At 39.0% G+C, this 18469-nt stretch overlaps 2 pseudogenes; one reads left to right on the top strand and one right to left on the bottom strand.

The window, feature by feature from the left end:
• Positions 1–244: 244 nt before the first annotated feature.
• On the bottom strand, positions 245–801 carry LOC149207929 (uncharacterized; annotated as a pseudogene).
• A 3528-nt stretch (positions 802–4329) lies between these two features.
• LOC149207930 (protein ASPARTIC PROTEASE IN GUARD CELL 2 pseudogene) lies at positions 4330–5947 on the top strand (annotated as a pseudogene).
• The last annotated feature ends 12522 nt before the right edge of the window (positions 5948–18469 follow it).

Here is an 18469-nt window from a genome sequence, read left to right on the forward strand (position 1 = left end):
AAAGTAAAGTTTCTTCGAATTCAAGGTTTTTATATACATAAATGCCATAGGTCAATAAGATCGACTACAAAGGCCAAACTGGTTTTGAAAATAAAGTGACATGGACTTGTCAACCTTTTTTGATTATCATTTGAGCCAATCCACTCAATAAAAAACACCAAACATTTCTGACTCGTTGAAAAACGAAGTAGGTTGTCATAATAAAACCAACATCCTAATTTTTCAAGTTTGTATTACACCCCAACTATAACTCAAGATTTTGGTAGGTTTTGATGTTTGAGTTATACCTGGTCCCCAACTGTAGATCAAGTTATCGATTGTTCGTTTCATGCAAGTGTAGTTGACCCAGCTGCACATGAAAGATGTCACGTAAATAGGAGTGTAGTTGACCCAACTGCACATGAAATACAGGGCCGAAGATGTCATGTAAATAGGGTTTTTGTCTTCTAATTGACAAAATGGATGGTCGACTGTCTCTCCCAGTGATCCACGACAATGAGAGAACATATATAGGTCATTTTTCTTTTGTGAAAAACCTTGATTATGTCTTAACCTTCTTTTCGACTCTTCAAGTTCTTGTGTCATAGCCTCAAGCCGTTCTTCCATACGTTGAAACCTCTTCTTTTGCACCATAGTTGTCACGATTTCAAGTTGGTCTTCGAGTTTTTACAGTTCATTCACAGACAAAGACTCCAAATCCTCTCCCGTCATATGTCTGATAAGCCTACGTAACCCTACAAGCTCAATGCCATCCTTGACAACACAACCACCCATAAATGAATTAATTTGATCATCTGCCATTCATATATTTCTCAATCCTCTTTATTTCTATCTTACACATGTATTGAGGAATAGTCAAATGGATATTTCTGGAATAGTCAAACATATAAACATATGTACAGATTGGATATATATGGAATAGTCAAAGTTTATAGATGGAATTGGATGTAAGAATCGGTGACAACCTGGAGGGCGTTACAATCAATTATCGAACACAAATCATCATGTACTCGCCTCCGGACCCTGGACTGAATAAGCTTTACAGCTAGTTGCAATTGCAATTTGCATGGCTTCCGGTGCCCAATTTAAATGGAAAGGAGTGAAATAATTATGGACCAACAAGACTTTTAAGGTTTACATGGCAAGACTTTTAAGGTTTACATGGATAAGTTAATAGAGATCTCTCTTTTGACCACCTCAAAATTCTCATGGCTCGAGGGATTATATATGAACCTTCCATTTTAAACAGTTAGTTATGATACCCGTTGCCAAACATAGACTTCTTCTATTTGAAGGAAGAGAACATTCCAATGATTTGTCAATTCAATAATAAATGAATATCCATAAAAATTGCTGCCGAGTCAAGGACGTTTGTTTCTACCTTTGGATCATGCAAGTTACTATATTGGCAAAACAGTTCTAACTAGAAAGAGAATTTACTGTTGTGGATGCACCGCTGGCCTATCCCAAGCTGTGGTTAACTCCAGACTTTGCATGTGAATGTTGTTCATGCCTCTAATTCCCAAGCCTTCAAACTGCTCAACTGCTTTCTAATTTTCTGAATAAGAGTGTTTCTCTTTTTACTATTTTTATTTTTTGAATAAGAGTGTTTCTCTTTTTACTATTTTTAAGGATCAAGAGGTGATTAATTTAATTAAAAATTTATTTTTTTAAATGATTCAGTTGTTTAAAGTTGGGATATATTTGGTAAGATTGGAAGCTTCTCTATTTACCAACCAGTCTAGATCCATCGCTAGAGTTGGCTGGTGAATATAATTTGAAAAACTCATATAAAATGGAGTTGTCTTTAGTGCGACCGGTGATGAATCCGACAGAAAAAATTGAGGTTAAATCTTGATTTGCATTATTTAAAATGGTTTTTTAACTGCATATTTGGATTCAGCACCCTGAAATACCCTGGTGAATATAATTTGAAAAACTCATATAAAATGGAGTTGTCTTTAGTGCGACCGGTGATGAATCCGACAGAAAAAATTGAGGTTAAATCTTGATTTGCATTATTTAAAATGGTTTTTTAACTGCATATTTGGATTCAGCACCCTGAAATACCCCTAGGACGCTTTGATTGTGCAGAAATTAGCTATAAAACTAATCTATATATTTTAAATTAATAAAATTGAAACTGAAACTGAACATACATAAAAAGCTTGGCATTTTATATATTAGTTTCAGACTGACTTAAAATATAAGGTGATCTTATTACATCAAATTATTAAAAAAAAACATTTAACTCAATAAAGTTAAGGAATTATAATATTATAAAATTTGAAATTTTATAATGATTAGTTGTTTAATTAAATACTCCATAATGGTAATAAGAAGTTTAAAGACACTAATAAAAATGTTCCAAAGTTTTAATAAAAATTATGAATCAAACATGTCAAAATATTAACGTTCCCATTTTTATACATATCAGATTTCAAGGATAAAAAGGAAGATTTCATTTGTCCTTCGTAATTCAGGAAAAAGATTCTTGATAAAAGGAAATGTAATAAAATAGGATAAGTTGTTTTTCATAATTCAGGAAAAGATACTTATAAAGGAATTCCAATAAATTATGGTAAGGAAAAGATTCCTTATAAAAGAAATGTAATAAATTATCGCAAAGAGGCATTAATGGTAAATTAATGTTTAATAAGGATGGGTTTTTGGGTTCATTGTAATAATATTTAAAATAGTAAGAATTTATATTTTATAAATAATAAAATTATTGAAAAATTTAATAAGTACAATTAAAGTTTTTTAGGGGTATTAATCCAAATATGTAATTAAAAAATCATTTTAAATAATGCAAATCAAGATTTAACTTCAATTTTTTCTGTCGGATTCGTCACCGGAATCTCCAAAAAGTCTCACTAAAGACAACTCCATTTTGAAGGATGTAGTTTAATTTATATATTAAATGGTATTCTTTTATATTTTTTTGGTTAATTTTAATTAAAATTTAATAAAGATTTTTTACAGTTTGAATTTAAATTGTTTAACCTGCATAATTTAAGGAGTTTTGGGGGTTCTTCAGATTTATGCATCTAAAAATCTAAAAATGTATTTTAAATAACAACAAAAATTTGAAATTGTATTGCCGGAATTTAGTGAATTCAGTGAAAAAGGATATTTCGTCTATAAGTTAGATTAGGCCATTATAAAGTATATTTCATTCTAGTGGTGAATCTATTTATGCATTCAAAAATATATTTTAAAGGAATTGTCTTTAGTGCGATTTTTGGGACTTTCCGGTGCCGGAACCTTGTGGAAAAAATTGAGGTTAAATCTTGATTTGGGTTATTTAAACTGGTTTTTTAATTGTAAATATTGATTCAACATCCTCAAAAGCCCCTAGGCACTTCGATTGTGCAGGCTACCCATCAAACTTGTAATTTCAATAAATACCTGCCAGATTTTTAAAAAATTAGATAGGAAAAACCCATCAGAAAAACTACCAAAAATCATACTTAAAACAACTCATACAAAAATTCTTGAAATTATATTATCAAATTTTAATAAATTCCCCTGAAAATTTAATCCATAAATTAAAGTACCCTAATATAAATTATTCTCGTGCAAATGCATTGCATTGCAACTCATCGAGAATTTAGAATTAATGGCACATTATAAATTATTCTCGCGCAAATGCACGGCAACTCATCGAGAATTTAAAATTAATGGCACCTCATTGTAAATGTCAGTGAATTAACCAGACGAGGGAAGCCACTTTTTGTGGTTGACGTTTATAGTGAGAAAAATGTATACCTCATCAAAAATTTTCTTTGCCACTTATTTCACTTTTTCCAACCACTACTAATACGAGACAGAAATATTTGTCGACAAGTGATTACCGCCTTTACCGACTAAAATTATATTATTGAACGAAGCACCACTGGGAAACACAGTTGAGCATATTTCATAGACGACCTTTGATTTGAGCAATCACTAATTATTTATTTTTCCCGATTAGTTCAGTGGTTAAAACGTATTTTTCTTCCTGTGTTAGGTGAATGTATTAGATAGAAAAATGGGGTGGCAATGACATAGACTGATAATGATAATTTGCAAAAGAAACGACAAAAAGAATGGCTGGGTTAGGAAAGTGGAAGGTAAGGCGAGGAACTCAGGAGCTGACAATGATAAATGCAACCATTTCAGGTCGTGGGGTGGAAAGGACTGCTGAGTGAAATGCAGAAAGGGTATCTCGGGTCACTCGATGAACGCATTAAATAGATGCACATGCTTCTTACTTTATTCACCTGTCACAGATCTGACAGACTCCCCGAAGCTTCCATTGGCTTGCGCTCCATTTATTTCGACTCTAATATTATTGTCTGAACCAACGACGGGGAGATGAAGTTGCCTCGACTCACAGTCCCTCTAGTCCCGTATTTGTTCCTGTCGTGTATTAAGTGCCTTTTTTTCCTCCAATCTGCGCACTCGACTCTGATTTCTGCCGCAGAGCTACCGGAGTATCATTCTCTGGATGTGGCGGCTTGGCTAACTGAGATCGAGACGGCGGCCGCGCCAGCGCCAGGCGGGGTTGAATATGGAAAAAGAGAGACGAAGTCAAGACGGACAGCCTGGAGTGTGCAAGTGGTGCACAGGGATAGTATTTCTGTCCAGCACGCCGCCAACGCTACAGCGCCCTACGAGCGCCGGATGGAGGAAAAGCTGAGGCGGGATGCCAGACGGGTCCGTGGGCTTGAGCAGCAGATAGACAGGAAACTCAGGTTGAACAAGGAGCCGGCGGGCAGCTACGAAAACTTGGCGGAATTCGCCGCCGAGTTCGGGGGCGAGGTCGTGTCGGGAATGGCGGAAGGGAGCGGGGAGTACTTTACGCGTATAGGTGTTGGGACGCCGACGAGGGACCAATACATGGTGCTCGACACGGGCAGCGACGTAGTCTGGATTCAGTGCGAGCCATGCATTAAATGCTACTCGCAGGTGGACCCCATCTTCAATCCCTCTTTCTCTGGTTCCTTCTCCACTGTCAGCTGCGACTCCGCCGTCTGCAGTCAGCTCGGAGCTAGCTGCGACAGCGGCGGCTGCTTATACAAGGTCTCCTACGGCGACGGCTCCTACACCATCGGTAGCTTTGCCACCGAGATGTTGACATTTGGCACCACGTCTGTCCGTAATGTCGCCATCGGCTGCGGTCACGACAACGTCGGTCTCTTCATCGGGGCCGCGGGGTTGCTTGGCCTCGGCGCCGGGCCGCTCTCCTTCCCATCGCAGCTCGGCACGCAGACGGGCCGCGCCTTCTCCTACTGCCTTGTCGACCGTCAATCAGAATCCTCCGGCACTCTCGAATTCGGCCCCGAATCCGTCCTGGTTGGCTCTATTTTGACACCACTGCAGACGAATCCCTTTCTCCCCACCTTCTACTATGTCTCGCTCATCGCCCTCAGCGTCGGCGGCGCGCTCCTCGACTCCGTACCACCCGACATCTTCCGCATCGACGAAACATCGGGCCGCGGAGGGTTCATAATCGACTCCGGCACCTCCGTCACGCGTCTCCCGAGAGCCGCCTACGATGCCTTGAGAGACGCTTTCGTTGCGGGCACCCGACAACTTCCGAGAGCCGAGGGCTTCTCCATCTTCGACACCTGCTACGACCTGTCAGGCCGGGCATACGTGATGGTTCCAACCGTGGGGTTCCATTTTTCCAACGGAGCGAGCTTGATTCTCCCGGCTAAAAATTATATGGTACCTGTGGATATCAGGGGAACGTTTTGCTTTGCCTTCGCACCGGCTACCTCCGATCTATCCATTATGGGGAATATTCAGCAGCAGGGCATTCGTGTCTCCTTCGATTCCGCCAATTCTTTCGTTGGTTTTGCTCTCCGCCAGTGTTGATTATGACTCACTAACGCCCGCTTAGCTTGCAACATTATATTAATATTAAGCGTCTTATTAAATAAGATTTCATAATCAAGAATAGCGTGCATATTTGTACCTTCGCAATTAATTTAGATGTGTCGAGTAAGCAATTATCGTAAAACGATGTTACAGTCCAAATACAGTCTGTATGTCTGCATGTTCGTTAGGGCAGTAATGTGATGGAGTTGTCTATAATGTGATTTTTTGGAGATTCTGGTGACGGAATTAGGCAGAAGAAATTGAAGGTAAATTTTGATTTGTTGCAGTTAAAATTGTTTTTTAATTGCATATTTGGATTCAGCACCGTGGAAAATCCCTCGGACACTTTCATTGTGCAGAAACTAGCTATCAAACTTGCGATTCCAATAAATTCCTGCGGATTTCGATAGAAAAAACCCACCGGAAAAGCTTTCAAAAAGTCGCGTTATAGACAACTGCTAATGTGATTATTAGATTAGGAGCCTTCTACGTAGGGGAAGAATTATTTTGTTCAAAGTGGTCGGAACTCTAGTAAAAGAATTTCAAACAAAAATTTTCAAATTATATTTTTTAGGTGGAAATAGATTCCAGATCGATTTAATAACATTGAAAATATTTAAAGCAATTTAGATTTACAAAAACCCCTACCAAATTTTATGAAAATATTACCAAAAAATTTCCATAATTATCAGCACTAAAAACAGTCTGGTTAGACTACGCCATTAGCTTACCATCGATTTTATGGTGTCCGTCTGTCTCAAAAAGTTGGAGCTCTTTTCTTATTGGGAAGATCTGTTTCAGAACACTGAAGTTTCTTGTCTGGTAAGGAAGGCGAACACCCACGGCAACGTAAAGATGATGTCATCAAATGTTACTCTTCAAACAGTCAATGCATGTCTGTCTAAATGAGTTCTTTCCGGCGTGGCAAAGCATAATATATAAACGTGAAAAAATATATGAAAAAATAAAAAATAATATAAACGTGAGATGCCATGTGATTAGATTATTAAATAATAAGCAGCGATGGCATGGAAAACAACGTCCGGACTGTGATCTGGTATCTCTTTTAATATGCAACTAAATATTTTCTACGAGCATCGATTCAAACGCCTTCTCGTTAATACATACAAAATATACGTCAAACATCAATTAGGATAATTCTAAATGGTATTTATAGATTTTAAAATCGTTTTAATAATTAAATCAGCATAGATTTATGTTTACCCATTGTGTTTGTGAATTCGTGACTATGCTGTACAAAATTCAGCTATTCCCTGCAAAGTGGTTGCTAGTTGCAAGAGAATCACAATTAGTCTAGTTAGTTAGTGCAAGTGCAAAATGTAAACAAAATGAAATAAGTGAACAATTAAGTAAAATATAAACATTGTTATCCCACAAATAAAAATAATAAAAATTTTATCAATCAGTTAAACAAAATTCTCTAAACCTTTAGTTAAATTACTTTAGGGAGCTTTTGGTGAGCACCTAATGCTCTTTTGAATGGGTGTCCTTCTATCCAACCTTTTTGTAAGGTCTCTCTCCTCTCACAAAAGTAATAAGAAATTCTGAAATGATGTTCTCTAAGTAAAGGGATGTTGGATGCTTTGGGCAATTTCTGCAACATAACCTTACCCTCAACTTCTTCTCTACTTTAGTCCTAATATGCTTGGTATTTAAAGGCCCAACTCAACTCAATTCTTTGGCTCCTCCCATATTATTAATGTGGTTGGTGAGTGGACGACAGGTTTCACCCAATCATGCATGGATTTCTTTAAGAATGGGCGACTGAGTCTAAGCAAAAAAATATCACTAGTGTGACGTGTCAAATGGGCTATTGAGTTGGCACTTTGATGGATCCATGTGACTATCAAAGGTAAACCCACAAGGATCCATGCAAAACAATTTTGGAGCCTTTGCATGGTTTAACTTTTTAAATGAATCTTCAGAGACTTTGGATTTTTGGTTTTTTCATAATGTTCTTTGACCAAAATAGTACACATGTACATGTTGTTTCTTATCATTGAGTGTAGGATAACGCATACAATTGAGTGTACAATTTTTCCACAATAACAATTTCTCCCTAATGTATGAGGATGATCCGAACTTAAACGGGAACGCAACAAATTACAGATATAACCATAAATACAGAGATGCAGTAAAAATAACACTTCATTTCATTAATATCAAACATTGAAATATGCTTACAAACAGAATGGAAATAAGACTAGCTTGGACGATGGTAGCTTATCTTTGAGAAGAGATGTGGCAGCTACATGCCTCTAAACTATGTTACAATGAGGCTGCGAAGCCTATTTATTATTGAGAAACAATGGAAAACCCTAAACATCCAAAAACCTAACCCTAGGAGATGAAACGCCAAAACTATGGGCCCCATTTGGTTAAATTGGCATACGATCTTCGTTTGACGCGCACAATACCTCGTTAGAAAGATCTATCTCAGGACTACACTTCTGAGCTGGTTTTCCCAAAAAATGTCATTTAGGGCCTCAAACAACTCTGAAAGTCCAGGACCCGAAAAACAGCCAAAAATAGTAAACTGTGCTACGATTAAGGAAACTGAAAAACTGAAAGAGATAGTGGGGGTGGGGGGTGTCTAAGTGGAATAGGCAGGTGGCCACCAATATCCACCTGGATTAGTCCTCCCCCCTTAGGAAGCAATGGTCCCCATTGCGTTGAGTACCTCCATGAGATGGGGAAACTTCTGCTAACCTTGCTCCCTGGTGAGCCACTTGCCTTGGTGCAGGAGTTGACCAACTTTGACAACCCAATATAGTTGGATCTTCTGCTGGCGAGTGTTCTTGACTTGTGTGTCCATAATCCGATCATTTGTGGCCATCTAGAGGTCTCGTGGCCACAAGAGCTGAGAACAGTAGTTAGTGCTGCAACTGGGGGTCAGCGGAGACAATCTGCAACATTCTTGGTGCTTCCCTTTTCGTATTTAATATTCAAGTGGAATTGTTGCAGATATGTAGACCACTTCTGATGGCGATTGTTCTGCAACTTACCTTGTGTCTGTATAAATTGAAGAGATCAATGATCGGTGTGGATGACCGTCTCCTTCCCCATAATGCAATGCTTCCATTGTCGGAAATCCTGCGCAATGGAATACATATCTTTATCATAGGTGGGGTACTTCCGAATTGTATCAAAAAGTGTCTCAGTTTCAAATGGCTGCTGCAAGTCTGTCAGTGTGAGTACCAGTGCAGACCAGAGTCAGTGCTTCAACTCAATGAACACCTTCTGTTGGGACTCGAACCATGAAAACTTTGTTTTTCCCCACCCTTAGTAATCTGACTCAATGGCCAAGTGATATGAGAGAATCCCAACACAAACCTCTGATAAAAATTTGCAAGGCCCAAAAAGCTGCAAAGCTTCGTTAGAGTGGTCGAGGCTGGCCAATCCCGAATGACTTGGATCTTAGTTGGATCCACATGCACGCCACACTCATCTATGATGTAACCCAAATATTGGACCTGCCTCATGCCAAAGGTGCATTTCTCCAAGTTGGCACATAGTTTGTGTTGTCGAAAGGTTTGAAGGACTTGCCGAATGTGTTGCAAGTGTTCTTCCCAACTCTTACTGAAGATGAGGATGTCGTCCAGATAAAAAACCATGAATGAGTTGGTGAAGGGTTGCAAGATGTCATCCATTAGCCTCATAAAAGTAGCAGGGGCATTTTTCAACCTGAAGGGCATAACCAACCATTCAAAAAGGCCTTCCTTGGATTTGAAGTCGGTCTTCCATACATAAGTGGGCTCTATGGAACCTGGTGATAGACAAACTTCAGATCGATCTTGCTGAAATAATTGGCCTCCTTGAGTTGGTCCAAAAGGTCATCAATTCGTGGGATTGGATACCTGTTCCTACCAATGATTTTGTTTAATGCCCGATAATCAATGCAGAACCTCTAGGTTCCATCCTTCTTCTGTACAAGTATAATTGGGCTCCCACAAGGTGAGAAACTTGGTTGGATGTGGAATTTTTGCAGCAACTCTTGGATTTGTCGCTGATCTCTTCATTTTCCCGAATGGAGTGACAATATATTGACCCGTTTGGTAGAGGTGCTACGGGAGTCAGATCGATCGAATGCTTGACCTGACAGTGCAAGGGTACCCGTGTGGGTGAGGAGAAGATGTTCTTGTATTCTTCCACAACCATATCCATCTGCTTCTGCTACGTGGAGGAACCCTTCTCGGGGACCATGGATGTGGCTACGATCTTCTCCTTACTTTGAGAACGAATCAGAAAGAAAATAAATTTCCCAATATGGGAAATGATCTTAATGCATTGCTTAGCAGAGATCAAAGAGATGGCGGTAGGTGGGGCTACCTCCGTTATCCTGTATAAATTACTACCCAAAGAAATAATAACATAGCGAGGTCTATACTCATATACAACATGCCACTTCCACAAGTATGGTTGTCCTAATAATACATCACAAACTTCAAGAGGAGCAACATCACACAGTACCTCATCCGTAAAGGGCTTGATGTTGTAGGGAAGGCAACACTGCTGGATGACGTGGAGATCTCATCCTTGGTGAAGCCACCCGATGATGTACGTCTGTGGATGTGTTGTAGTCGATAGGCCCAGCCGCTTCATGATCTCTATTGAAATCACGGGGGTTTCACTCAATGAACCTCTAACATAGTGCGTGCGTTCTTGGCATACTAAAGAATTATCACCCTTAATTAGACTACATATTTGAAAATACCTCTAAAAATCACAATATTTAACCCCCTACCAATATGAACCCAATATACCCTGCCAATTTAAAAAACCCTACTTTCACTAGATATTGTAGGTATCTATTTTTTCATTAACATTTTTTATACCCCTTTATATTTTCTCATTAATTTTGAGCTTGATTTTTTATACCTGTCAATATAAAAACCCTTTACCCCCTATTATATGCTCAATATATTATGCCATTTCTTCCTCAATATATATCCCCCAATATGAATGCACGTGATATGGTATTGCTCCCCCAGTGAAGCCCCTGTGATTGAAATAAGGTTCTTTTGGCTCCCAATACCAATAATGAATTGTAGCAGAGAACCCTTCACACACATTTGTGAGTGGAATATGCGTTCCACCTCCTCTGGATCTTCAGGCTCAATCTTCTGGATCTTGGTGGTGGCCACAGTTGCACTAGGCTTTGCATCAATGATCTGCTTCCCTTTGTCATTCCCCTTGTTAAGTTCTAACTCAGAGTCGTTACATGCGTCTGACTCTGAAGCCTTTGGCTCAGCCACTAGTGACTGCTTGGCTTGAGACTCAATTGTGTTTTGAGGGGAGCTCTTATGGAACTAACACCACTTTCCCATGTCCTTCTTTATATTTTTGGTGTTGTTCTTTGCTTGTGGATTCAGTGGGTTACCTTGGCTCGCCCCACCTTAGCTTTTCCCTTTCCTTTGTGGCTTGGAGGCACATTTCCCTTGCTTTAGATTTGTAGATCCAAAGTCTCACTTTCTCTGTTTAAACTTCTGCTCAATCTTGAAAGTGTATCGGTACACCATGCCAAGAGAGGAGATTTCCAAGAACTCCATCTCATCTTGGATGTACCTGTGTAGGTAGCCACAGTACTTGAGTACCAAATGTTTCTCAGAATCCTTGATACCCAACTTCGTGCGAAGTGCATGAAAAACATTGGTAAACTCCAACACGTCTTGTTCCCTTCCCTACCGCAACATGGTCCACTTCATGTATTTATCCTCATAGCTCCTGATAGGGTAGTACTGCTCCTTGATGACATCCCGGAACGAATTCCAAGTGAGTGCGTCCAAAAATAATGAGGGTGTACTTTCATCCTTCTTCTTATAGTAGGTTTCCCACCAGTCCTTGACATGGGGGGCGACTTTGAGAAGTGAAAAAGTAATCTTTTCCTGGCTGGAAAAATCATGAAAAAAAAATATCCTTCTAACATATCTAACCGTTTATCTACGGCATCTACATCTATCTGACCGTCAAATATGGGGATGTCAAAGTTAACTTGTACCTTAAAGAGTGTGGTGCATCCAGAGTAGCTGCTGGAAGGAGACATGTCACCCTTGGGTAGCCACTAAAGGATATGGGAAAGGTTATCCATCATCGCATTCCTTTGTCGCTCAGGGGCTTCTTTGAGCAAGATTTTAAAAGTATATCTTGCCCCCTCATCTTTATTCTCTTTCTCCATGAGAGGCCACCAGGATTTGGGACGATGGTCTTGCAAAGGTTCTACCAGTTCGAGCCCTAACTCCTTATATCCCGACCTCGTTGGGGACATGCAAAGAAAAACAGAGAAAGAGTAGACTGCTCTGATACCACTGATCTGGAATTAAACATGAATGCAAAAAATTGCAGATATAACCATAAATATAGAAATGCAACAGAAATAACACTTCATTTCATTAATATCAAATACTGAAATATGCTTACAAACAGAATTGAAATAAGACTAGCTTGGGCGATGGTAGCTTATCTTTGAGAAGAGATGTGGTGGCTATGCCTCTGAACTATTTTACAATGAGGCTCGGAGGCCTATTTATTATTGAGAAACAATGGAAAACCATAATCATCCAAAAACCTAACCATACAAGATGAAGCACCAAAACTATGGGCCCTGTTTGGGTAAATTAGTACATCAAATTAGCGGGCTCGTAACTTTGGCATATGATCTCCATTTGATGTGAAAAATACCTCGTTAGAAATATCTATTCGAGGAATAAAAATTCTGAGTGGCCAACATTGATAAATATCCCTTGTTGGCCCCAGTTTTCCTTTTCCCAAAAAAAGTTGTTTAGGGCCTCAAAAATGTTCCGGAAGTTTAGGACCCAGAAAACTACCAAAAGTATTAAATTGTGCTACGATTAAGGAAACTAAAAAACTAAAAGAGATGATGGTGGGGGTGTAAGTGGAATAGGCGAGTGGCCACCAATATCCACCTGGATCAAAGGAACAGAAATACAACATGTTTCTTGCACCTAACAATGAGTCTTATTGACTATTGGAGAGAGAGTGTATGTATTATGTGGAGAGAATTAAGGGGATCCTTCAGAAGAGGCAATATAGTACAATGTTGCTAGAAGATGATATATACAAAAGAATGTTTGTATAGGGCCAACATTTCCCATGCTTACGATAATGCCTTTGACTTAACATGTTTTAGATACATAGGATAAATCTTGTCAAAAATGCTAGATTACTTGATTTGTTGTGCACTGAATTAGATGACTGCATTTCCCTTGAGGGCGTCTCATTCAAGAGGCTTGATGTGAATATTCCTAGGAATGAGATAAAGGGAACTACTAAAGAGAGTTTTTGTTTTGATACATGGGTATTCGACTGGATGAAAGACTTGCAATTGTCACAAAGTGAGATTATCCTCTGATATGAAAAATGAGTTGTGGTCTAACATCAAAGGGGTTGATGGAACCAATAGGAAAAGATCTTCCCCGTTGTTCCACCAAGGGTTAACATATAATGAGAGGAAGACTAAGGTATTTCTTTGATCCTAGAAAATTGTAGTTGATGTCGAATGGAGGGAAGATGTGACCATCTAAAAGAGTGACAAAGAAATATCAATTGAGGTTAATGGAATGTATGAAGACTATGAACTTCCCAAGGTTGTAGCTTTTAGTGTAAAATGAATTGGAAAAATATGATGTTTTGGTATGAAGTGGCATTGGGACACATCATAGGATCGGTATTCAATCAATGGAATATTTAGAATGAGCTCCAACCAAGAGCGACTAGGGACAACTTCCGAGTAGTGGACATGAAAATATGGATGAGAATCCTACTTCCATAAAAAACCTTTGTATATTTGCCAAAAGAATTAGAAATTGGTTGGGGATGTACAAACACAAAGACAAGTGCCCAAGTGTGCGGTAACCTATGCAATGATACAGGAGGTGGACTGTAGAGGGTGGGGGGCCCTTTGGTTGGTTTCATTGTGGGGTAAGTGAAATGGAGGAGAATGTTAAAATTGTCTATTATTATATGGAGGTGTAGAGGGATAAATGCAGAATGCAGTAGTGCATTCATAATAATCAAACAAGTGGATTCCTGGGAGAGGGTAGGAAGGCATAATATGAGAAGGAGTATGAGGTCATCTTACATATCATGTGAGTGGAAGAAACTCGGGAAACAAAAATATTATCATGGACGTTATTAATGTAATGTGGGAACTACTTAATGGGGCAATCGATGGAAGGAAAGACTCTATTGACTCATGCAAGAATTTACCATATGTGCATAGAGGGTGATGATAAGCGTGGTCAACCATGAAGGTGCTCTATGACTAACTCGGAGGAAGTGATATGAGGACATGCATTATTTTAAGGAGGAACCTATCATGTTAGTGATAACTTATACCTTGAAAGATGATTTTCCAGTATGGGGATGAGGTTCCATGATGAAATGAAAAGTAACCTACAAACTTGAAACCAAGACCTTTCATGAAAGCATCACTAAAATATGATTGATAAAATGTAAAAGATATATGTAATAGGAAAAAAATAAGGTGTACCTAAAGGGTACCTCGAGTATCCATTTTTTGATAGGTTGAAGTGAAGGTACCATTGTGAAGTATGATCTGTCATGATCCTAAAGGCTTGAACAATTTTAAAAATAAAACTCATGGGCACTCGTACGAGTTCCCAAAAGATTAGGAATGGGGGATAGGTTCAACTTGCAGAGTGGTAGTCGAATGGGCCTTCTAGACTACAACAGTGACCACGACTAGAGGTGATAGACTTTGCCCCCCTATAGAGAGATATGTTCATGAACAGTGTAACACCCTCCTCCCACATTTAGCCAAGCTAATCGTCCAATCGGGGTAGACATGTGAAAAAGAGTTACTATGATATGATTCAACTCCCCATGTATAGCTAAGGAAGTGGAATCTACTAGACAAGACTAATGTGACTTTCCTAGGCTACAAAACCTTCTGGAGACAACCAACCCGTCCAAGTGCCCAACCCCTGATACAACTTGATGTTTTTTTGTACTAGAACCCCATTCGCTCCCATGGAAATCCCTCCATGCGATTGAGACCCTCCAGTCACTCCCATAGCAAGGAATCCATGCGAAAGTGGCCTTTTACAGGGAATTATCTCCCATCGACCCTTAATTTTGAGCCACCTTTTAAGGGCTAGGACTCAAGCATTTGCCCAAAACTTCATGAAACTTCCAGAATTTATAATAAACAATGAAATAAGGCTACTAATTAAAAAAATTAAACAAGGACTTGACCTGACCCCTACCGTCCATGGCAGACATTTCATCAAACATATCATAAACATGTAATCTACAAGTCATAATAACAAATTTGAACATATGGATCTCATAATTATTTGAGAATTGTCAAGGAGGACTGATGTCTCTTCACAATAGCTAAATAGTTATCTATTAGGTCATTCATTCATTAATATTTCATCTACTAACCAAAACATGATGAGAGCCATTCATCAAGATTGTCATAAAAGATGCTTATAAACAGCGAATAACCAGAGATATATCAATGATGAAACAACCATTAAATCCACATATTGACAAGAACATTTACTCATGAAATACGAAAGGAAAATGAGCTCTTATTAACATATGCAAATCCAACCAATTCATGGACTTCCATGTACCACCCAACAATAGATTGAGTTGAAAAAAAGCTCTCTTTTAGCCAATCACCCCCATGCCATATTCCAAGCATGAATGTGTGATCTCATGGAATAAATCAAGAACACCAAACCAAGGATACCAGAGGCCAAACCACCTCAACCATCAACCAATGATTCTACCTCACGGTCGGACATCATTAACCATCACCATATCGATCTCTACCAAATATTTCCAAGGCTTACAAGCCTAGTAACTCAACCCAAGCATGTGTCCAACCAGGGCTTCCGGGACTAGTAACTCAACCCACCAAGGGCTCCAGGGAATTTGTCTAACTAGGGCTTCCAGGACTAGTAACTCAACCCAACAAGGGCTCTAGAGCATTTGTCTAACCAAGGCTTCCAGGACAGGTAACTCAACCCAAGTTATTACAGGGCTTCCATAGTGTTTGTCCAACCAAGGCTCTAGGAACTAGTAACTCAACCCACAACCAAAGGAACATGAGCACCAATTAGAAAAAAAATATAAAAACCACAACACCATGGCTATCTAAGAAATGTCAAGGCTAGGAAAAAACACTGTCAATCCAAGCATTCTGCCATGCCAATGACAAGTCATAACCGAGAAGCTGCATACATGTGCCATGCATGTCAAAACTAGTAAGGAAACCATACATGAAATTCAGTACCTGTAAGAAAAACCTGTTGCAGTTGTTGATCCTATTGTCCTTCTGTGATTTCCTGCTTTTCCTTTTCCTCCTTGCTCCAAATCCCAAGTATGCCACACTCCTCCAAGAGTTCTCCAAGAAAACTCTAAGTGTTCAAGAGTATGAGAGAGAGAGAGAATAAAAGAGAGAGCTCCAAGCTAAAACTGGCAAAAAAGGCTGTGAACTGATCCTCATAAGCCTTTTTATCATTGAGGCCTGTATTTTCTTCATTTTTCATTATTTTCCTCCATTTTCCTTCTCACATGCAACATGTGACCTTCCACCTTCCTTTTCTCCTATTTTCCATTATTTTCATAAATAAAATGCCAATTAATGCCTCATGCTTTTCCAAAGCCTTTGCCATTTCCATAGCCTTTAATTAATCACAAGTGATCCTCATCACTATGTTTTTGCCCAACATTTAGTTTGGAAAACATGTCCCATGACCTTGGTTATTGTTTTTCCTTTATTAACTTTATTACATGGATTTTTAAACCGGGGTTGTTACAAACCCCTCCCCCTTAGGGGAGCACCATCCTCGGAATTCAGTTACACCTATAACCAAAAAGACCGTTGAGAAGCAAAACATACTGCCAATGGAGCTTTATAGATTAGCTCATTGTAGTTTTTACAATGAACAACTTGCTTAAAATAAAACCAACATGAAAAACATAACAACGTGACACCCATACTGCTTATTAGAGCTTTATAACACAACTCGTTTCAGTATTTACAATGATAACCATATATAAATGTGTACATATACCAAAAATTCTTTTCCTCGACTAAAAAACAAGGAAGGATACATAGCCCGCATTTGATCATCCATCTTCCATGTAGCTTCATTGGACCCAAAGTGCTTCCACTACACTTTAACCTACTCGATTGCTCGATTTCGGAGCATGAACATCTTTCTTTGCAAAATGCACTCAGGTTCCAGATGGAATTCTTCTTCTGGTTCGATGTACAATACAAACCAATCAATAACATGATCAACATCTTTCACATATATTTTATGCAACGAAACATTGAAAAAATCATGGACTTTCATTGTAAGAGAAACTGCAAGTCGATAAGCCATAGGTCCAATCCTTTCAAGGATCTTGAAAGGTCCACAATACCGAGGTGTCAGCGTCGCACATTACCTAATCCTCAAAGAGCTCTTATTGGGCTTGATGTGCAGGTACACATGTTCGCCAACCTGAAAATCCTTAAACAACCTGTTTTGATTTGCATAGCTTTTCTATCTATCTTGTGTTGCCCTTAGATTCTTCTTGATTAACTACATTTCCCATTCCATATCTATCAACACATCTGATCCAATCAACACCCTGTTCACTGGATCAGTCCAACTAATGGGAGTATTACAACTCCACCCATAGGGTGTCTCAAATAGACTCATCCTCAGTGACTCCTGATACAGATTGTTGTAAGAAAACTCAACCATTGTAAGATACTCTTCCCAATTCCGTTGTTGATGTATCACATACATCCTCAACATGTCCTCCAAAATTCTATTCACCTTCTCTACTTGTCCATCTATCTGTGGGTGATAAGTTGTGTTGAAGGCCAACTTTATACCAAAACCTATAGATAACTCCTTTCAAAACTTGGAAGTGAACGTAGCATCCCTATATGGCACAATATTCTTCAGAACGCCATGAAATATTACTACATCTCTGATGAAGACACGTGCTACATCATTAGCTAAATAAGTAGACTTCACTTGAATGAAGCATACTACCTTTGTCAATATATCCACCACAACCATGATATAATCATGTTGTCTATATGTCCTCGGTAAACCTGTAATGAAATCCATCGAAATTACCTCCCATTTCCACTATGGAATCAAAATCGATTATATTAATCCACCGAGATGCTTATACTCTTCCTTTATTTGTTTACATTCCAAGCACGTAGCCACAAAATCTTCCACTTCCTTCCTCAAATTCATCTAGTAGTATAACTTCTTCACCGCTTTCAATGTATCCTAATATCCTAGGTGACCTGAATACAAGTTAGCATGAAATTCCCTCAAGATAATCTTCTTGAGCTCATTGTTGACCGACATCATGAAACCATCCACTACGAGATGATAGTCCACACCCTGAACACATGTCTCCTGTTGTAACTTGTGCCTAAGCTCCCTATACTTGTCATCCCACAGACCTGTCTCTAAGATATGATCCTGTAAATCCGTCCCATAAGAACTCATAGTTGTAATCTTATTTACTTGTATCTGCCTATTGAGAGCATCTACAACCCTATTCTCCC

The sequence above is a fragment of the Pinus tabuliformis genome, chromosome 1_2, assembly GCF_031772625.1.
Source record: "Pinus tabuliformis cultivar Carrire ecotype Pingquan chromosome 1_2, CPIR1, whole genome shotgun sequence".
Classification (NCBI taxonomy): domain Eukaryota; kingdom Viridiplantae; phylum Streptophyta; class Pinopsida; order Pinales; family Pinaceae; genus Pinus; species Pinus tabuliformis.